The sequence below is a fragment of the Harpia harpyja genome, chromosome 6, assembly GCF_026419915.1.
Source record: "Harpia harpyja isolate bHarHar1 chromosome 6, bHarHar1 primary haplotype, whole genome shotgun sequence".
Taxonomy (NCBI): domain Eukaryota; kingdom Metazoa; phylum Chordata; class Aves; order Accipitriformes; family Accipitridae; genus Harpia; species Harpia harpyja.
In genome coordinates, this window is record NC_068945.1 from 9,893,665 (window position 1) to 9,916,535 (window position 22,871).

At 42.3% G+C, this 22,871-nt stretch overlaps 1 protein-coding gene across 2 annotated transcripts in view; it reads right to left on the reverse strand.

Moving 5' to 3' along the window:
• RASSF8 (Ras association domain family member 8) overlaps positions 1-11,923 on the reverse strand; it is a 90,467-nt gene extending 78,544 nt beyond the window's left edge. Inside the window, exon 1 of one of the 2 annotated variants that reach the window (XM_052789738.1) lies at positions 11,808-11,923. The gene's annotated coding sequence lies outside the window, so the exon portion shown is untranslated. The remainder of the gene's footprint in view (positions 1-11,807) is intronic. The other variant, XM_052789739.1, reaches the window with a different exon arrangement.
• Between the last annotated feature and the right edge of the window lie 10,948 nt (positions 11,924-22,871).

Below are 22,871 nucleotides of genomic sequence, written 5' to 3' on the forward strand. Positions count from 1 at the left end.
AATTTCACAGACATGCTTGGCCTTCATTTTAGTGAAATTAAGTCATATGAACAAAACACAGAAAGAACATATCAATACATCCACAGGGTTCCGTGTGAATAATGCCTTTTGAGACAAACAGAAACCATGTGCATCTCAAGAGTGCTAAAGAGTACAAAGTAACCAGTGAGATACCCTGATGATGGGCTCAGCATAGCAAAACAGAACCTAAAGTTCTTACAAAACTGATGGTGAAAAACTTGTCAAAAAGGATACTCCCAACACTTTGCTTCTATATGAACTTTAAAAAACAAACAGTAAAAGCTTGTAGATTAGTATTGTTCATTCTTTACTTTATGATCTCTTTTGAAAGTCGGTATTAATCCTCAACATCAGGAGTAAATCCATTGCAGGAAATGTATGACCAAGACATACCAAGATTCTTTGAAAAAGGGCTATAAGAATGCACAGAAGTCAAACTACTCACTAGGTTTGCCTTGGCTTTAATGTCTCACTTAGAAAGGAGCCATATTGGGCCATATAGCTATTTCCATTTTTCTAATGACACTTCAACAAGCACAGGACTGACTTTATTAAAACTGGTTGCAGAAGTCAGCAAGACAGGGAAAACACATCACAGAGCAAGGTGAAAACAGTGGATATATAGCAAGATTATTTTGAAATTCCATCAAGCATAAGAACACACAAACCCTCATAAAAAGCTCTGTATGCTCTAACAGTATTGGAGCAATGGTCATTACAGTTACTATTTTGTAGGAAAAGCTAAAGTAGGAGTTGCAGGAAAAGACATTGTAAGAGTAGCCAGTAGGTTTTTTGCCACACAGCATCTAGGTACCAACTCCTAGATTACACTTTATATACACACTTTGCAACTACTAGAATCAACAAGGTAAGCTAACAATTCACCACTACCTCTGAAACCAATTAATGAGCTTGTAATGTAAATACTAATTCTTCTAGTTAGCACTTTTGACATAGCTGTGTCTACTTACAAGATGAACTTTTCCTTTGACACTTGTTCCTTAAAAGGTCATTCGTAAAGTACTGTTAAGTATACCATAAGGACATTAAGTTTTATATTTCTCTTTGCTCGAGCTTCTTGCTGGCAGAGATGCTTCAGTTTAGCTAAGTGCGTGCTGTTATCCCACTCAAGGTGCTATATAAATCAGGTTAGCTTAGCATCTTTTACAGACATTTCCCGTGACAGCCACAGCACTCAGGTACTGTTACTAACAGTTCTAGTGGCTTATAGGTGGCATCTTGTTTGACCGTCATAACTTTACATCTATGCCTTTGCAACTTCAGAATAGCATCCTGCTGTTAAGCATTTCAGAACACTGACAGAGGTAGTCATGTTGACACACAAGTTAATCAAGTACTTGTTCTCAGAGCAGGGCTTCATTATGGCAACATCTTGCGGGGATTGCCAAGTCTCCCTGACTCAGGATGGGACATACACATATCAACTACTGATTTAAGGTCTAATTAGTCATCTAGTAGCTATACCTTCTACATTTTCATGAAAAAAGCCACTGAGAAGTAGTGGTTGGATATCCAAAGGAAGTTTGCCCTGTACTATGAATGAAGCATCTCAGATAGCTCCCTTCTCAATATTAAAATCAAACCCAAGATTCTCATCTGCCCCATACTTGGAGCAAGTAACAAGATGCTCAACACTACTGCTATACATCGTGACATCACATTTTTTGTGATCATCACAAAGGATTCAAATAATACCATCCACTGATGTAAAAAAACAATCTTTTTTCCTTTTTTCATGAGATCCCAGTTTCAGGTGGTGTCAAACTTTTGTTAGCTCCATTTCCTAATTGCAGGGCTCAGAAGCCAACCACTTCTTGCAAGCCCCAGAACTGAAATGGAAGTCCTGTTGGGCCTGGGACTCCACATGGGTCACAGTACATACGAGGGAAGCACTGTCTATTCACAGAAGCCACCTACCCATGTTGCTCTACTGAACAATAGGGTCCATTCTCAAAACCAGGGGATGATGAGAAATATCACATCTGACAGAAAGCTGGGAAGCCATTACCCACCTTTTTAATGTCAGAGAATATTTTACAGCAGGAATGTAAGGAGGACATTTCAGATACTGCCGCACAATTTTCCCTCTTGTTTCATTTTGTACTCCAGTATAGCAGAACTATCTTCTGCCTACCACATGCTTTATGTCTATGTGAGGAAGAAAAAGAAGGGTATTCTTAAAAATGGTGTATAAATTGAATGCTATCCTCATTCATACTAGTCAAGCTGAAGATAATGAAGGGTAGTTTGAAATGTTGTCTTCCGAAGTAAAACACAGTTTGTCCAGAGATCATTATGGACTATTAAAGTAAATCATAGTCAAAAAGCATATAGATCTCTAATTATTTAGGCTTTTCCATATGCATTTAGAATGACAAGCATGAAAGGCACTGCAAAATACGAAAAATATCCTTGCAGCATATATTTAAACAAATCCAGTCATCCTCTTCTCTGCTACCCACAATTAAAGAAAGTATGTTTTTACAAAATTTGGGGTAATTATTAAAGTTTTTTAGAACAATAATATTGTCTAGAGGTGACAGAGCATACCTCAAGCAGTTAGGAAGCCATAAGCCTAAGATAGGAAAGTACATTTGCCAGTTCCTTCTATTTATGTCACATTTTTATCTTGCAGTGTGTAAATACATTTTAAAGTCCATTAACATTTTCTACACAAAAAGTTTGAACTTACACGCCCTTACTATAGTAGTGGTTTATGCACAGGGAAGGGAAACATCAAACTCTTACAACAGGTAATACTGGTATATTGTAATATGGAAACATAGCCACTGCAGTTCCCTACCCTCTGCTGAGGATAGATATTTTTGTCGTGACAAGTAGTGTACATAAGAAATATTTACCTGCCATAGGTGTTTTAGTATTACAGTCAAGCTAAAAAAAAGGACAACTAAGGAATTTGACTGTATTTGACTGTTCTACACATCTGTAACAGTTAATGTTTCTAAGCAGCTCCTGGAAAAATAATCAAAAGCTGAAGAGTGAAGGGAAAAGCAGCAGATGAATGAAACTAAGAACCTTGTCAAGAAAGATAAACATGGTTAGAGGTCAGTGAAGGACAAGGGGAGGGAGGGGAAGAATTCTAGAAAATTCCTGGCTGTGGTTTCCTATAAAGGTAAGGCAGAGAGCTGCCAGCAACAAACACGCTATCTCCCAGGGAGCGGGGGGAATGAGCACCGACAGGATGTCAGGATCACAACAGGACGGGTGCTCCATCTAAGTTAAATCCAGCTCCTGGACAAGGAAACAGCAAAGCAAGTGCGTCTGTCCCCCGCCCCCCAGCTCCAAACAGCTCGGCAGCAGAGGAATTAGAGGAATGCCTCTATCTGCAGCTGTGAGATATGAAGAGAAAGTCCCAGTATCTTTCCCTCCCATCAAAAAGCAAATGCTGTGCTGCAACTAGAGAAACACCTAGAAAGCCACTAGTTCATGAACAAGTATTTAGGGAGCCTTATGGCAGAACAGAAAGAAGCGACAGTGCTGTCATACATACAGAGCACACAAACAATTCGCTAATTGAAAGCGTTAACAGAATGACAGACAGCGGGTGCAGTGGGAAACCAGCAACATCGAGTTGAGGAAGAGCCCCATATTTTAAAAGGCACATTGCAAATTCAGCACCTGGCGAGTCAGCCCGGGAGAGGATATTCCGAAGGACGGAGACACCCACAACAGACGACAGAGGCAGGACCCCGGCCTGGAAAGCCACAGACCGTCCCTGCGTTGCCAGCTCTCCCCTGCCATGCCCCGCGGGCAGGTCACGGCAGGGCTCGCGCCAACCGTGACAGGAGGGGAACGCTCGCCTCGCCCGCACTCGCGCAGGGCCTAGCGGTAGAGGTCGGGATCTCATTCAGGACCTCCAAATACTACAGCAACCAACCATTGCTGATGAGGTGGTGTAGACCTGCAAGTCCTAAAAGACTAGACATCCGAAAAACTTGTCTTGCTAAGAGTTTAAGTGAAACAAAACCCACCACTTGAGTACTTCTTAAAGTGTGATTCTTGGCTGTTGGTGAGAGCCCAGCTCCCTCCCACCGTACCTAGGAAAGATGAGCCTCTTCCCTTAGCTTCTGCTACAGAACACGACCAACCTATTGCGCACAGAACTTTAGTTCGCCAACAGCAAACTCACAATCAGGTCATCCCCTATCGCACATATCGCCTCTTAAAGGTATGCTCTCTTTATCTTCTAGCCTTGCCTGCAGGGACTGCAATTGTGTTCCTCTGCTTAAGTAAAAACACAAAGGAGGCAAGTAGTCAGCTTTTTCTGCTAGTAAGCAGCAGGCCTAAAGTAGAATATTAGCTTAATTCTTGAGTTACGCAGTCAGACCGAGCTTTCTTGCACCAGATGACCCTTGCAGATGTCCATCCTACTTGTATTAAAAGGCATCTACAGGGATTTCTCCACAGTCTCACACAGAATAGCTTAATCCCATGTACCACTGCTGTATTCTATATCCAGTTGGTTGCCTTCTGGTCTGTTCCTGGGAAACAAGGGAACAGTCACATACCATATTTGTTATGTCAACTTTGCACATATTTCATTTTGTCATCCCTGTAAGTCTTCTCTTCTGGGAAGGGGAAGAAAAGCCCAAACACTTTTTATTTATGTTATATCTCAGTTTGAAACAGAGGCTAAATTCATAGGACATGAGGTGAGCAGGTAAACTGGTAAGCAAATACAGGAATTGCAGTGAAAGAACAGTGGTAAGAAAACAGAAAATTACTTTTCTATTCAGACTATTTTGTAAATTCTTGTTAATTCAGTCATTTTCTGACAGATCTTGTTCACTAGAATGAGTTCTGATGGAAGATTTTACTACACTATTTACCAACTCCCTAACAAAAAAAAAAAAAATCAATGTTCCCTTGTATGAGAAATAACCTTTGTTATCTCTTCGGAGTATCGCGTTACCAATTCCAATCCCATTAAGAGCATGAAAACATTGCATTGTATTCAGTGACTGTTCTTCGTTAGTCCTGTTGATCATCAGTGCCTATTCCATTACTTGAAATACACAGCCTCAAACATACAGCTGATTCATTAGAAGTTTCTGTCCTTGCTCCCAGTGAAACCAGTGCAAAGGCTCTGATTGACTTGGAGGCATGGATGAAGCCCAAAGCAAGCACACACACAACACAGAAGGAGCAGTTCTGATGAGTGATAACGTGTTTTAAAGAAAACATACAATCACCTTCTGATGGGCAAGGACAAGGGCATTGCACTACTGCCATATGTTTCTCTCCGGATGCCAGTTATTCCAGGTAGCAGTGCTAGTTAACATTGCCAGCTATGCAGCTGCACAGGCACATCTAAGCATTTGGTATCTTGATTCCCGATATCAACTTGTAAATATTATTAGCTGTGGCATCTTCTTACTTTCTTCTCCAGGAAGATTTTGACATGTGCAGACATCTGATGAGTTCCTTCCCTTCCTTCCTTCCTATGTCACATAGAAGCAGGAGAAGCAAGACAAGGATCTCCAAGATCTTACAAGTCTTTAAGAAGTACTGGCCAAAAAAAAGGTGCAATTTAGTATGGGGGATTTGCATCTAAGAGTACTCTCCCCTCTATTTGCATCGAAAACTGCTTTCTCAATATTGTTCACTTAATGCCACGCTAGTCAGAGTCAACGTTAGTATTAATCTACTGGATAATAGCTATAAATTCAGTAATAGCCAAATTACATGCAGCTTTTCTATGGCTTTAAGCTTAATATTAAGAAACGCAAACTGACAACAAAAATATCTCCTTTTTAGAAAGCAACAAAGAATGCTTTGCTCTCAATCTCATTTTACTTAGGAGGTAGTCACAATCAGTACAGGCATGGCAGGAGGGAGGGGAAGGGAGAGGAGAGAAAGCAGATACAATCTGCTGAAGATCCCCAAACAGTCCAGTGACAAGAAAAACAGACCCTCCAACTCCTAAAGCCACACTGTCTCCCCACTTTGGCATAGATGTAAAACATCTGGCCGCCTAGTGGAATTACCGCCTTTCCTTATCTGTGCTCATGAAATTACATTTTACCGTCAGTCAGCAAAGTTTCAAAAGGTTGTTCCGGAAACTGCAACCCCCCTTTGAATAACAGCTTGAAAACATTGACAAACACTTCAGGGGTCCAAATATCTTTTAGCAAAAAACTTTCAGTTCAGTTGAAACAAAAGGAAGTTACAGCTCTTAAGATTAAAGGGAAGCATACAATAAAAAGAAAGCACCAATACCACCTCGCCATTTTAAAACCGGACAATCTAGAGACACAGCAAGGTGCATGCTCGATACGCGTCAGGTACTATTGCAGTTAGGGAATTAAGACTCAAGGTTACACCTAGTACAGCTTTCAAAGCAAGTAAATAAATTCAAACTACAACGTTCAACCCTAGAGCAAGGGCAGGAGCTGGATGGAAGTCAGTTACATTACACATTTCTAGAAGTTTCCCTCCCCTTTCCACTCAAAGAGGTAGCAAGGCATTAAAATTTGAAGTCTCAAAATACCAAAACCATCACAACTGCCAACACTAGGAGAAAGAACTATCCTTTCAAAGGCATAAATGTCACATCACAGTACAGAGGCAGGAGTAATATTACAGCACAGAACAACATTCAAGCTTACCTTTAGAGTTGTGCTGCTTGTTTGCAGGTGAAAAAACAAACCCTGGAGGGCCTCACAATTTTTCAAAGCTTAAATATCCTCTTAGTGCATCTGCATGATCATTTTCCATTCATAAAGAAGGTTAAACCCTCTTAACTGAAACACACATTACTCTATCTACAGTACTCATCCCAATACTCAAAACGAATGTCAGTCCCTCACAGAAAAACTTCAAGGATCTTTACAGATTATCAATAGTTTACTTGTAGTCTCTCTGTTAATATTCCCCCTCTGACTTCCAGTATCTGAGACTACAGAGAGCACATAAGCCACGATTTGAAGATTTGGTTGGCAACCACAAGTTGAGACCCATCTTGCACAGTGGACTCCAATATCAGAATTTAAGTAAAAACATAAATTATAATATTTGGAATTGGCAGCATCCTAGTGTATCGTAATGCATAAGTACACAGCGTTTTTTTATTCATTACCGTGGATTAAGTTGTGGAGTGTTTCCCCAAACTCAATCCGAAATAGCACAATGTAATTGGCTCCAATTTTAATTTTACTAGTAATGGTTTGGAACTAAAACTAATTCAGCAATATATATTGCTACTTTTGCAGACACTTGAGTGATCTGTTAACTATCCCATGTGTTTTGGGAAAAAAAAAAAGAGTTTACTATTTTTTTAATAAATATTTGCTCATTTAAATTACAGACCTAGTTTGTTACATACAAAGAGGAGACTACAGAGATGACCTTCTGTCCTCATTACCATTCTTCCCCTCTTGTGCTAAAGATAGCATAGAGAGTAAAAATAAATAAATCCTCAATAGCATTAGGAACTAGACAATGTCATGTCGAAAGATTCCCTAAATGACAAGCCTTATCTCTTCTCGCTGGCTGGGACTGCAGGGGGGCTCTGACCCATAGAGGGGAGGTAGCATTTAAGCCTTCGCTAGGTGGTCTCTTTGCAGTAGGCTCTATTCCCAGCTGTAATTGCTTGTCAGCCCCAACTGGATGCCTGAACACTCTGGAATAGTTCAGCAAAGTATTTAAACAGATGGATGGTACAGGCCACTGGAACAAAACCCGTTTTTTCTCTGGCCACAGCTCTCTTTCAGCACATTCCTTTGAAGTCTGTGCCACTGAGGAATCAAAAACAGCTGAGAAACATGTGTTATCATACAACATTGAGCGCAGCAACAATATTGCACAGCAAGACACTTTTGTTCAATAATCCTGGACTATAGAAAGCATTACAATGTCTTTTGTTGTGGGTAAGCCCTTTTTCCAAGCGCAACAAGAAAGTGAACAGACTCCTCCTCCCTTTAAGGAGTAACTCAACTGTAGAGGTGAAGTAAGCAGATTTCTCAAATGCCTCCGATCTGAAAGCTTACAGTGCCCATCTCCTCAAGTCCTCTCAGATACATTCAGTGCTCTCCATATTTATGTTATCACGAAGACAGCTAGATGCTTACAGAGATCCGAGTGAAGTAACAGCCCAGAGGGGCCCAGTCTGCAGTTTCCATGACAGATGCGACAAGCCCCTATAAGCTACAGCTCAAACCCACCCTCCTTTCCCAAGCAGGACAAGTTCTGTGATCTCAACTTCACAGGTAACGAACGGGACAGAGAAGCAGCAGCACGGCACCGCTCGGCACACGCAGGCCAGTCCAGTCCCCCATGCTTTATCAGTACAGAGAAAGATGACATACAGTCCTCAGAACAGCAACGAGGGGAAAACACCACAAACATCCTCTCATCAGCCAGGAAAACTATTCTTTTCAAAGCTGTGAGATCACCACACACTTTGAAGGGGCTTAGGAAGGATAGAAAGAATTAGTTATTTATAAAACTGAATTTGAAACTAGGCTAACTGTCCAGATTCAGAAGCATGGAGCTAGCTATGTGCCTGTGCAAGAGGACAGTGAGTTATAACCCAAAGCTGACGCAACTACCCAATAGCAAGATTCTACAGAATCAAGTCTCTTGTTTTGACTGAAGAGAAAGAACTACCTGCAAGAGGGTAGAGCCTTGCATTCACAAAGTTTACAAGTCTCAAACGTTACAGGAAGGCAGGCAGTGAGATTATAATATGACCCATTCTGCTGTAAAGTCCCAACCCCAGCAAGAAAAAAATTAAAAGAAAACCTGACCTTTCAAAAAAGCCCTAGAAAACCACACAACATTAACATTTAATTTCAAGATAGAGATCTTAAAGACTTAAAAACACAGACAAAAACCTAAAATTAGAAAGCGAACAAAAACCCCACATGTACTAAGCAAATCTCATAATTACAGAGCTCACAAAAAAAAAAACCCCAGGACTGTGTGCATCATGCTGAGGGGGGGTCCTCAGCCCAGTCCTCACAAGACAGTTTTCTACCCTGCAATTCAATTTAATAAAGTTTCTTTCTGGAGAGGCCAACAGTGCCCTTCAAATTCAGCTTGAGGCAGACTGTTAAGGTACCACAGAAGCAGCACGCACCGATATTGTCAGAGATATACAGGGGATAAAAATAACTCTAGTCTCAAAACAATTACAGCAATGCAAAAAATCTTATGCCGCTCTCAGAATAAACAGCAATGATCAAGAATTCTACTTCACAACTTTTGAAGAATGAATATTAGCACAAGCAAAACTATCACCCGACCAGCGCTCAAAACCACAACTAAAGAAGGAGGAATGCATTTACACGGAATTATTCTTAAAATCATGAGTAAAAGTACTTAACAGAGATTCAGGAAAATCTCCACATCCTATGAGGTGCAGGCAGGAAGGCAGCTTAGGCAGAGGTCATACTGCCATACGATGGCAGAAGCAGAAACAGAACCCACCATCCTCAGTGCTCAGCTCTGCACTTCAGCAACTGAATCTCCTTTTATCTAACATGTTCCTTTTCAGGGCCTCCCTCAAAAGGATTTTAAAAAGTGATGCTAATCAACTTGATTTGGCTCTTCAGAATTATTGGTGGTGTTTCCAGAAACGGTCCAAGGTACGGTTTTAAAAGACTTAAACTTCTTGCTAATATGACTTGTTATTTTTCTCCTTTTATTTCCCCCTATCCCAAAGTTTTTCATCTCCAGGAAAGATAAAAAAAGATTAATTCAAACAACTCATCAAATTGTGTTGGGCTTGTAGGGGTGAGGAAGGAGAAAGACGGAGAGATTACTTAAGTGTAAGAAGTGAACCACCTTAACTCTCTCAGTTTGTCCTAAAAGGCATACAACTAAACACAATGAATGCCAAGCAGTCATTTCAGTTCCCTCAGCAATTCATCACATATCAAATAAATTTTTGCTACAAGATACAAAGTGAAGTCCTCCTAGTTTAATGTCTAGCCTACTTTCTAATTAGATACCATCAAACAAAATTCAATCTGAAATAGTATTTTCTCTCTTCTTTAAAGAAAGAGGGAAAAAAAATAGGGCTTACTTAATTTGCAATTTAGCCACATAACCTTGTGGTCTTCTGGAACGGTACCTATCAAAAGAGGTAACGTAACACAACCAAGATCCACACTGTTTCCTTCTGACCTAAAAAGTTGACATTTTATTCATGAACTACATATTCTCTACTTAAAAAGACAGAGCTCTTAACTTTTACAACACTTAACACAATCACACCACTACCAAACACAATTAACTGGGAGCTTGAAAACCCTTAAACAGGTGTCTTTGCAGAAATCATTAGGCAATTGATTTACTCGCTCTCCACAGCCTGGCACATACTTAATTTTAATGTGTGATGCTGACTAGAGCTGAGGCAGAAGCTTGTGAGGTCCGAACCAGACTTCATAAACCACACAACAGCACTTTTTGACACAGATGCAAACAGTTTCCAGCAATTCTGTTAATGTGTCAATCTCTGATATATCTGCAGTTTTGGGATGGAAAGCGTGACAGGTGCAATTCCAAAGGGGACACAGACATCCGTAACCTTCCCACCCTCCTGATCTTCCATGCTGATGAAACCCACGAACAATATTGAACGGCAATTTAGTACACCGCTCTGTTGGCATATTAAAACACTGCTTTACTGAACAGAAAACACAGGCTGACACACACACACACCGGACTACTACAACCCCAAACCGGACGCTGGACCAGACCTTCCCAACAATAGTTTAGAGCTGCATAAACCAAGGAGCAGAATCCATTTTCTTACCCTTTAAAGTTCATGCCTCTGTATTGTCCTACCGTACTGTATTTGCTTAAGCTTTCCTCATCAATAGTCCCCCACTCTCCCCCACAAAAAAAAAAACCCAAAACCAAAAAAAAAACCCAAAACCACACCAACCCTCATACATTCCCTGCTGGCAAAAGAGATTTTCTTTTAATCTTTTTTTCTTGCTGGGGGAGAGAAAGAGAGAGGGAAGGGTTGGGGCAGGAATAAAAGAGATTAATCGTGAAACAGATCGGCACTGTCTGGAGAGTGGGGGAAAAAAGACCAAAACAAACAGTCCACGTCGGGGGCGCAAAAAAAAAAAAAAGAAGGAAAAAGAAAAACAGGTTTAATTTGCTTTTGGGGGACAGTAAGAGGGATGAGAAAAGAAGGAAAACTACTACAGAGATTTCCCTGTGTAAGAAAAGTAGCTTTTGAACTCCCTTCCTCAAGGACACAGAGAGATATCCCTCACTTTTCCACACGATGCCCGAGGGAAGGAGAAAGACAAAATGCCAGGAGAGAGGAAAAGCTGGAGGGAGCTGGGGAAGTAGTGAAGGAAGAAGCGAAAAGAGAGGAACGAGTGCGAGCGGGCAGGGGAGACGCGTAAGGGGGAACGGGAGAGCCGAAAACGCCAAAAAAAAAAAAACAAAACCCCAAAACCACCACAACCCTAAAACCCCAACCCCCCCAAATTCGGGGGGAGGTGGGAAACGGGCAATACGGACGGGAAAGTTGGCGAGCGCGGGCGGAGGAGAGAGGCGCAAGCGGGGCGGCAGGGAAGGGTCACAAACCCCGCAGCGGGGACGAGCCGAAAGACGCCAGGGCGGAGAAGAGAGCGGGGCGGGACGCGGAGCCGGGTGGGCTGCGGGAGAGGGGCTGCAGCGGCCGGAGGCAGAGAGGGGGAGAGCGAGCAGGGCGGCGGGCGAAGGGGAGGAGGGCGGGCTCCGGCGGGACCAGACCGCTCCGGAGTTGGCCGCGCACTTACCGCTCCGCCGGCGGCGGCGGCTCGGCGCCCGTCCCGCGGCGGCTCCCCGGGCAGCGCCAACGGCCCCAACGGCCGCCGGCTCCGCCTCGCGCCCCGCGGGGGGCGGCGCGGCCGGCCCGCGGCGCAGCGCAGCGCCGGGGGAGGGGGGAGGACGGGGGAGGGGGGGGACGGAGCTCGGCTCGGCTCGGCCCGGCCCTCCGGGGCGCCCCGCTCCTCCCCCAGCCCCGCCGAGCGGCCGCCGCCTCCCGGCCGGCCGCGCGTGGGTGGGTGGGTGGGTGTCCGTCCTCCGCCCGGAGCGGCCGCCCCCGCCTCCTTCCTGTCTCTCCCTCGCTCCCCTTCACCGGGAGAGACATGTAACGGAACTGGGACGCCAGCACGGCATTGTGGGAGCTCTTAAAGCCGCAGCCGCCCGCTGCCCCCCGCCCCCGCCGCCGCTGGCTCTCCGCCGCCGGCCCGGGCGAGGGCGCGTCCGCGCCGCGTCCTCCGCCGCCGCCGGGGGCGGGCAGGGAGGCAGCGAGGCAGGCGGCGGCGGCAGGAGGCTCTTAAAGGAGAGGCGCTGCAGCCTTGCCTAAAAATAAACCCCTCGGCGGAGTCCCTGCGAGCGGCCGAGAAAGCGTGCGGGGGGCAGCGGGAGTTCGGGGCGGGCCGCGGGGCCGGGGCGGGGGAAGCGAGCGGGGCCTCCCGCGCCCACCTCCGCCGGTAGGGAGGGAGCCGGGGGTCCCGCTGGAGGGAGAGCTGCGGTCCCAGAGGAGGGAGAATAGCGAGAGCCCTGGCTGGGGCATAGACGGGGGGGGGGAGGTGTGTGTGTGTTTTCCCTGAGATTCTTCTATTGTTTCTGGAAGAAGCAAGAATGCCTTTGGTGCTTATTTTTAACTGAAGTGTGGAAAGCCGGCAGTCAGTGTTTTCTATTGTTTCTGCTTTGGATTTTGATGATGGAAAATTCCCCGAAAAAATAATAAAGAAACCTCAGAGCAGCAAAGACTCTTAAGCAGACGGCTATTTTGGGCAGAAAGTTTTGAGTAAGAAGTTCTAATCAGTTCTGTGTTTATGCAAGTTGGAATAGGAAAAATGACCCTTAAAAAAAAAAAAACCAAACCTATTTGAAAATGAACTTCAGAGCTGTGATGCACAGACATTTTTCGCTGTCTGCGAACATTTGCGCTGGGTCTGCTCTCAGCTACCAGCAGCAGCAGAGCAGCTGTAGTCATTCCTAGCTCTTCCATGGGCTGGTGGCTTTTTCAAAACTGCCTGTGCACCCTGTTCAGCGATCAGGACACGCTGGTCATTTAAAGAAGAGTCTCATCAAGAGAACTTCTTGTGTTGTTTGTGTTATCACCATTTTAACAATATTCCCATACCATTCCTCTTGTGGGCTTTTGAGTGTAGCATGCTTTCCCTTTTTGGTTTTTTGGCTTTTTTTTTTTAAGTCCTGATCCTTTCGATGAGAGCAGGATTTTGCTTCCATGTGACTCTGCATTGATAGTACATGCAGAATGTTTTCAAGAGCACACGCATGCTTCAATTTAAATGCAAGCATATAAATATTCACAAGATTTAGGGTTGGGGATGTTTCTACAGATATTTCCAGTAGGTCTGGATCTTGGGTTATGATCACATCTTCCTTCATGGCTCTATACCACTGAGCATATTTTTTCTAAGCACATCCGGCGAGATGTAAAGTCCCTGCTGAAAAAGTCTTCGGGACACAGGAGGTCGTCGCTTCTAGTTCTGAGCTGCCTCTATGCCTTTTTACGCTCCTTTAGACAGGAAGAGGTTCTAAGCAGTCTGTGAGAAAGACCTTAAGCACAACATGAAATTAGACATGGTTAGGAAGAAATTGCAAAGATTAGGTGAGTCTGTTGGGGAGTATGTGGTTGACGTGGTCAGCTACACACACACCCCTTCACCTTAAGAAACTGAAAAAACCCAACACTGGAGGGGATACCTCTGGGAGAAAGAAATGGTGCTGATGACCAGTCCTCCTGCAATCTACTGGATGAGATTTGTTTGCACTAAGTGTTTTTTACAATGACTTTCAAGGGTGTCAGCAGACAATTTACAAGGAGGAAAAAGGATGTGTTTTTCAGGTAGATTGTTTGTTGCAAGTATTTAACCAAATATTCCTGTAAAGATCCCAAGAAGTACTGTCCTCAGAATACCACTGCTTCCTTTTTTCATGAAGCCTGTAAACACAACAGGAGCTATAAAACGCATGGAAGATCCTTTCTCAAAATCCAGGCTTCTCAGGGACTCTTATGAAGAAAGGCAAGTGATCTGGGAAACTATTGAAACTATATGACCTGGGAAGTTATTGCTAGAAGGAGAAAAGCCTCTTTCAAGGAGTTAATGGTTTACTGAAAAGAAGTACTTGATAAGTCGTTGAATTTGTATTGTTTACCGCTTGAGGTGTTCAGCAGAACTGGGAGCCAGAACATCAAACATCACATTTTCTATTGAAAGCTAGGTTGCCGATTCGTTTCTCAAACCCAACAAATAATTTTTATACGCTTGCTATATAATTTCCTGTTAGAAAGTTTACATTAGTGAATGAAAATCACCCTTTTATAGAGGAGAAATTAATGGCCATAATTAAGACATTTCTGGTGAAGATGTTCAGAACGTACATAACAAGGCATAAAATGTTTATGCTCGCTATTGGCATGGTATTTCACTTGTTGGCTGTGACAGAGCTTTTGTAGCTAGAAAGAGCATTGGCATTTTTAATATTCCAATGTCTTTTTCCTATTTCCCTTTTGTAGTTCAGTTATGAAGGCACTAAGATAACACATTTCTGCTGCTTCAAAATAATGTTTGTGAAATTTTCAGAGTAATTTTTACAAAGGTTGATAAGCCAAGTATGTCCAGGGAGGGTATCAAATACATTTTTGAGAGTGATTTTTCACATCAGAAATGGAATTCTTTGGGAAGGTGAGGTGGTGGGAAAAAGAGAAAATCAAATCTCTGTGTTGCTGGGATTGCATGAGCATGTAGAATTTGACCAAGGCTATCTCCAACAGGGAAGATGAAAATGGTCATTTAAGAAAAGAGGGGGGAAAGTAGCCTCAAATCCAGCTGTAAAATAGGGCTGAAATTGTACAAATAGCTCCCCCCCGCCCTGTAATGCAGCAGCCTAGTTGCTCTTTGAGCTATGCTGAAAGAACTAGGTGCCTTTTTTCCCCAGAAAATTGGTTAGGAAGATCTTATGGAGTGATGCTAAATCGTACCAGCCAAGGACATGACTTTGTGCCGTTGTAGGATGTCTCTGCTGTGGCAGTCAGTTCCTCACTCTCAGTGCCCATCCCAATCGCTTCCTAACTTAGTTACATTGTATGTAATCCTAAATAAGTTGTATTTATTTCATTCACCTTCAGTCAATCCTTCTTTCCCACGTTGCTGAAGAAGTGTAGGGACTCTAATTCAGTAAAACATTTAAGCACATCCTTACATTTATGTGGAAATCTTGAGGTGATTGAAGTATCCCAGGAAAGGAGTAGGACGCCCTTTTGATGCTAGCACTAAGCATTGCGCAGGGAATTCCTTACAGCACAGAGCCGCACACACGCAGAGCCTTACACATATGTTCTTAATGAGGACAAAAAGTAGAAAATAGGCCCACATGCCTTTTGGTTATGTAAGTTTTCCACGAATTATGCTTTTTTGACCAAAACCAGGAAGAGAATGTTTCTGAGGTTCCTTAATTTCCTCCTCTCCTTGATCTATCTTCAGCTACCGCTGCCCTTTCCACTGTCATTTCACCTTGAGAAATCCAGTGTCTTGGTGGGCTCTTTAAATTTAATCCAGACTATAAAATCAGGCTCACTGAGAACAGAAACAGCTCTGTGTGACCAGTTACAAGTAATCAACACAGCCTTCAGTATCATGTATTTGCAGTAAACTCTTCACGGTCAGAATAGAACAACTCTGTCTCTGCAAATGCTTTCTTGAGAAAAAATAAAGTAGGTCTGGATTCAGCAAATTATTTAACTGTGTACATATATTTAAGCATGTGAATAGTCTCAGTGGGGCTGCTTGCATGATCAAAGTTATGCATGTGCTTAAGTACTTTGTTGAATTTGGTCCATAGCAAATAAATCTGAACTGATACTCAACAAGCAGAAAAACAAGCTAATTTGGAGTGGGGTTAATTTATGTCCTGCGGTGTATTTGCTTAACTGTAAAATGAACATTTCAAGAGGCTGTTTTTTTAAAATATAGCTGCTGTCTGAAGTTCAGGGGAAGCAAGCAAACATCAGATTAGAATTTAAGTTAAGTGCATTCTTCAAGCTCGCTCTTCTTAGTTTTGTTATTCTCTTCAATTAATATTTATTTCTTGGAGCCTGAAAAGCAATAATTCCTGGTTGTTTCTCCTCCAGGTTTTCTAGATCTTGCCTTGTTATTTGCCATTTACTGAGTATGAGTGACATGCTGTTAGATATACAGAAAAATGCAATCTTTGTCTTAAAATGGTTGAAATCCACAAGAATGATATTCCAAGATGTGAAATATGTTCAATTTTCATTTCACACAGCAAATTCTGGATGCTCCCAGAGACTTCCAGATTTCAAGACTTAGTTCCATGGAAGAAATCCAAATTAGCTCAAACAAACAAACAAACAAACAAATCCCGACCAAATTCCTCCCCCATCTTCCTGACCTGGCCACGTATGTTAACTCACATTAATTGGGGAACTAGCCTTGAATAAGTAACCAGGGCAATCCTATATTCTTATTTTTGTCATCAGTACCAGCAGTAATACCTGGTAACTCTACCAGTTCATGGCTCCAGCCTAAGCACAGTGTGAATATGTTCAGGGATAGTTACAGTTCTGGCAGGCAAGATATTCATTACCTATGAATGTGGCTCTTCTTTTTAATGCACTGGAACTGGAATTAGGTAAGCCTGGTTCTATCTGTTAATCAATAAATGGCTCTTTTCCTCTCTTTTTCCTTGATTAATAGAAAGTCATCTCCTTCCTTCAGAGAGAGCTCAGTTCACTCAAGTTAGAGGAATATGCTGAAATCGGGGGGGGTGAGGGGTGGGGGGTGTGCGTGTTTCAGAGTGAAACATTACTAGCGAACCTCACCCCTGTGCATTAGCCGTAAGATTGTAAGATCCGGATGAATACCTATGAACCAGGTTTTAAAGTTTTCATTGGCCTGTTTAAATCAATAGTTATCTGGCACGGTCAGTTGTAAACTATAATTTTTGAAGTATTTTCCCTAAAGTTCTGTCTTCCATAGATCATTGCACAAGAGTCTTGACTTTCATTAGAAAAAAATGTAAGTTTGTAGTTGTCATGGTTACAAAGAAAAGCAAGAAATGTGTGAACCTTGACAGTTCCAAAACCAAAATGCAAATAAGAGGAAATCTAAATGTCATATGATATGGGGGGAGAAGTTACCAATATTAGTCTTTAGACATTTAATTTTAATGTGAATGACAACGAAATGCTTTGCCTATTAAGTTTTATGCAAGTACTTTGCATCATCTTTTTGCCAAATCCTGGCAAGAAGTATCAGTATAAATCTCAAGCTATTTAGAAGAGAGAAAATTACTTACTATAGCTCTGATAAAGTGTGGGCAGATATCAGCTAAAACAAATAAACATCCCTATGGGAACTCGCATCCATCTTCCCTAGAGAAGCTAAATGGTGACAGTACCACTACACTAATCAAGGACTGAGAAACCATCTGAAGATCGAGCTACCTGAAATGAGTCTTCTGTTGAAGAGTTGGTTTAGTACAGAAAAAAACTCACACCTTAAAAAAAAATCCAATGATGGGGACAAAAACAGTTGACTTAACTAGGAGTGAATGACGAGAAAAAGATTTTAGTTTGGAAACCTGGAAATGTGCACTTGAAACAGGTATGATATTTAATGTAGAAGTTAATTTGCTTGATGACTGGAAATCTGTGCCCTTCTCTGATCAAGGACATTTAGACAATAATATTCTTTTATAATACACAGAAAGGTTGTAAAATCTTTGTGATTCCAATGTTTGTTTGTTTTTCCTGTAAAACATAGGGGAATCCTCTCTCTGTCTAGGTGTGATACAAAGCTTTAAGATACTAGGATGTCCCTCCATGAAGCTCACAAACCAGCAATACTTGAAGGGCCTATCATGGTACTATTGCTTATGATTTAGCACAATTATAATTTCCAGTGTAAGATATGGCTCTATAAGCAATATATTTAAATATATTTAAATACATTTATAAGTATATTCACTTTCAGTTTATAAATCAGTTTTGTTATTCTACTGTAAAGCTGGCAACAGTATGCCAAAAGACATGCCTACTTCTTTATTATGCACAGATTTCTATCACACACATAAAAAGAAATACTAAACCCTTTCATATTTTGCCCTTGTCAATAAATTCTGAAACCTCTATTTTTCCTACCACACAGTACTTCATCTCCATCGAAAATTATGGGCATTACCTGTCGCCTGAAGCAGCAAAATCAAGTCTAATACACTTTAAAATACAAAGAGTGCAAAATTTCAAAAACACTTCAGTAATTCCAGAGCTTAAACTCCATTTTCATAAGTAAGTTAGGGCCAGATTTCCAAAGCTTTTGGAAAATGCAAATAGATGCCTAGAGGGCTTTCAAAAGCACACATCAAAATGGAGAAGGGAAAAAACCAGAACAAAGTATTGCTGCTGAGGTTTCCATATTAAGAAGTTTGCATGGGAAAAAAAGAAGAGTTTTTTATTTCTCATGGATTTGGGGAAAAGCTTGGGAATAAACACTAAAACATCACCATACAACAGATCTTCAAAGCTTTGTAATAGATATTTTAGGTCATCCTAGCAAATCTGTTGCAGCAAAAATCGGTGCTTTGCTTTGCAAGGTCTGTATTTAACATGAATTCAGCAGATTAATTTCTTTGTTGAAAACAGTTTCCCTGTTGTTTTGTAAAGTCTTTTTCTCAGTCTCATTCCTTGCTTTTGTGGTCCATCAGTTGGGAAACATGAGAGGGCAAGATACGCACTTTCAACAAAAAACTAATTTCCTGATCCTTATGACCTGAGCACGCCAAGCTTCCCCACAGAGAAACAAATTGGATGACTATTTTAGGATAATTGGGTAGTTCGATGCCTTACAAGTAAGTTATTGGAAATCAGAGCTGTGAAAAGCTCTTTCCTGGCTTTACCTGTAGTTGCTTCTCATTGGGCACTTTGTTTTTGAGAGGTTTCATTTTTTGTCTACTTCAGACACAACTGAAAAAGAGAATAGCAAAAGTAGGTTTGTGAGAAGGTTTCAGATAGGTACATTATAAACTGGCTGTTATTGGTATTAAAGTTTCCTTCCTGCTGCTTTTCTTGTCCCTTCTCCTCTTCCTTTTACATGGTGTCTTTTTAAGTCCAAAATCTTCAAAAGTCTTGTGTACCTGTGTGAAGCTCCATCCACAATCACACATGTATTTACGGATCTATGCACGTCCTCACTGGATTAGGGTTTTCTGTGTTAAACTTTTAAGGGCATGTATCTTGGTTTCTTACCCCTATTGGAAGTACCTAGTTTAGTGGTGAATCAAGGTGGGAGATTCTCATTATTGGTTCGTGCCTCGTGTTTTTCCCCCAGCTCGCAAATCTTGCAAATTTGTTGTGCAACACCCTAATTCCTTGTCCTCCCTGGGCCACCCTACACTGGGAGCACTGATGGATCTGACCAGGCACACAGTAGCGTGTGGACTCACAACCCAGGAGAGGCTGTGCCAGGACGGAGTGCTGCCCTGCGGGGTCCCCGAGGGTCTCCGTGGGGAGGTTTCCCAGTGTGACCCTTCCTCCTGATGCCACACACAGGCTGGCCAGGTGGCCTGACACAGCCGCCCGGTTGTACCCTCACATAACACACGTCTGGGCTGATGTTTCCTGGCCCAGGAAAGAGTAGAGAGCTCTGTTGATAGCTATCAGATGGGCTGCCAGGGACAACAAAGCTTAAATCTGTTTCAGCAACTTTCACTTGAGCAGACCTGATGATCTTGGGAGATAATAAATGAGGTAAAGCCTTCACACTGCTTTGTGGTTCATAGTAGTTTTACAGATGGGTGGAAACTATAGCTAGGAATTGACCAGGCCAGTTCTAAGAAGAGGGCACAAATCTGGGTTTCTCTTGGATCAAGTGTTTGAAAATACCATTCGACTGGTTAAAAATCACTTAGCTAGTCAGTAGCCAAGTTTGGCAGCTCAGCTTTGGGCTCTGAACTGGTGTGCTCTCACTGCAGGACAGCACTGGGCTGCTCCACAAGCAGAGTAACTCCACAGCCGGAGTTACAGCTCTAGACCCAACCGAAGGTCAATGCCACACGAAGCTCTGCTGGACTGCACAGAGGTACCTCTGAAGAAGCAGGTTGGCACCTCTTCCCACAGGCTGTTTTCTGCACAGCCAACACTCAGTCTCAGGGGAGCGTAAGAAAGGTGCATTTTCTAGCGTCCGGATATAAGGGAGAAAGCCTCACCCAGGCTAGATGAAGACTAGGGTATGGATATGCTCACAGGAGTGACTGAAGCATAGTAGAGAGATACCCAAGCCGTTACAGAATAGCTGTAACAGTGGTGTTATAAGGTCAGATCTGACCTGAGATCAGGGCAAGCTGATTTACCCTCCTGGGTAATAAGCTGAACACAATGTACTCTTTCCTATACTAGGTAAGTATTTTACAGCAGTTATTTAGAACTGCAGCTCTATTGCTGAATAGCAAGCCCGTTCTGGACCAGCCAGTTCACTTTTTGCAGCTCCACAAAGCCACATCATTTTGTAACTGGGAAGGATTGGTGAGCTGCACAGAGCTATCAGAAGCGGGGTTGTTGCTACTTATATTCCGTCATGGTGGTGGTTATCTAAACGCCCACCTAGGGTCCCTTTGCGGTAAGGACTGTGCACCCCTATTGCAAAGAGGTGGGGCTTCATCTTGCAGAGTACACAGGTCTTCTGGGGCATTCCTGGAAGAAGGAAAAGCAGAGTCCTGGTAGGAGGGAACTCTTTTTCTGAGACTGTCTGCTGGTGGTTAAAGGCAAGTGGCACCTTGTCCTGAATATCAATCCACAAGAGAGCTCAGATGTACAATAGTACTTTTTTTCCAAGAGAAAGTGTCATGCTCATATGTGAAAATGTAACTACAAAAACTCTGAAGATGTTCATGCACATAACTATAATGCCTGGAGAAGCGTAATTTTAATTTGAGGTCCAGGGCCACATTCTCAGCATTGCTTCAAAAAGACCTATAGCGATTTATACTAAATGAGGCTCTGGTCTATAATTTTCTATACCAAGTAAAAATGAGCACTGGTTTCAATTTTTTTCCCCACTGCTCCCTACAGCCTGAAGCACAACCCTCCAGTGAACAGAATGATAAATATTGCAATGTCCTGAACATGATGGATTTTAATTGCTTGTTAGAGGAAGCAGAAGAAGAGAGAAAGTAATAGCTTTAGAGAGAATGGCTCTGTTTATTTTTTTACATACCTACAGTTGCCTGGTAGTCTGCTACGTAAGTGAATTTCCTTGAAATCTGATTATTGATGTACCTTTTTTTTTTTAATTTTATCTTTTATGTCAGACAGCCCACCAGTGTAGTTCCTCAAGAGAGAATGAAAGGGGTGTAAAAGCAGAAAAAGAGCTGTAATGCTAAATGGCAGGAAAAAAAATTAGTATTAAGTATAGGTGGTCAAAACCCAGCAAAATAGTTTTATTAAATTATTGATGTTTTTCTAAAGAACTCAGCTGTAAAAGGAATCTGTTATGTGTCATGGTAGAAATTCAGGGTAGAAATTTCCAACACAAAGATATCATTTCATTTGTGCACTAAAACTTTCTACTGAAATGTAAGCACAGGAGGTGTAAGGAAGGCAAGCACCGCCCTCTAACACTAACTGGATCAGTACTGGATATATTCTTCTTCACTGCTGTAAAATCACAGCTCCAAGCTGCTTTCAAGGGTCTGGTCAGTAAGTAAAGGCAAACAGCGTGCCAAGCAGGAAAGCAGTAAACACACAGTAAATTGATTTAGGCCAATTTTTATTCTTTCAAGAAATAGCAAGTAACCTCTAAGCTCTCTGTTTTTCTGACCTGTCCCTGACTTGTTCTGCTGTTTGTTTGCTTTTTCATGTCACTCAGTTTGTGTCATGCCTAAATAAAAGGGTGGAATGATCTTTTGTTCCTGGTCACTTTTAACTTGTTTTCTATGAGCTGTACTTACAGACGGCAGAGTTATATGGATCGTAATACTAAGGAAAGCTGAAAAACAGAAGGTCTTGAACAAGATTGACTTTTTTTTTTAGATATTGTAGCAGAAAATGGTTTCTCAACTAATGAGCCGGCCTTTCAACCAAAGAGAGAAACAAAAGAAGAGCCAAGCTGCTATACAATAATCATTCTGTTTATCTGTGCCGTACAAACACTGCTTGTAAAGTAATGATAAGCCCTTTGCACTTAGATAACACAGCTGATCGAGGCATCTCTGAGATGCTGTGCAGATCTCCCCATTCAAAAGAGGCTCTTGCCTAGATTCAAGTGGGAAATGGTTTTCCAGATGGTTCAGTGAATATTTTAGAAATGTCAGCAAATTTCTTCTCCTACAGTCTAGTGAAATTATAGGATGTGAATACTGGGGTGTGCGTCCCTATTCCTCAGGAAAGGACAGGAGGAAGGCAGATTAAAACTCTGCTCTTTCTGTTTCAGAGCAGGAATGCCAGCCAGGGTATTTTTGAGACTGCGTATCGTCCATCTGCAGGGGTGCAGTTAGTTCCCTCTCACCTGAGCCTACCTTCATTTCCCTGCCAAGCAAAAGGGCTGGCTCACATCAGTGAGAGAGGCATCAAGGGGCCGATGCCCCGTTTTGCTTCTGTGCATCGAGCGAAGACAGTTTAACCTTGCTCTGAACCCCCACTGTTTGGCTTCTTGCTCTCTTTGGGGTTCTCTGATTTTAAGCATGCCACACCTGAGGAGCACTGACAGAAGTTGTGTTGAAACATACGTTTTTAGATTGACTAATAGATGATATTTTCGGACAAACACCCCCCAAGTCTTTCCTGTTAATCAATACCTTCTTGACTG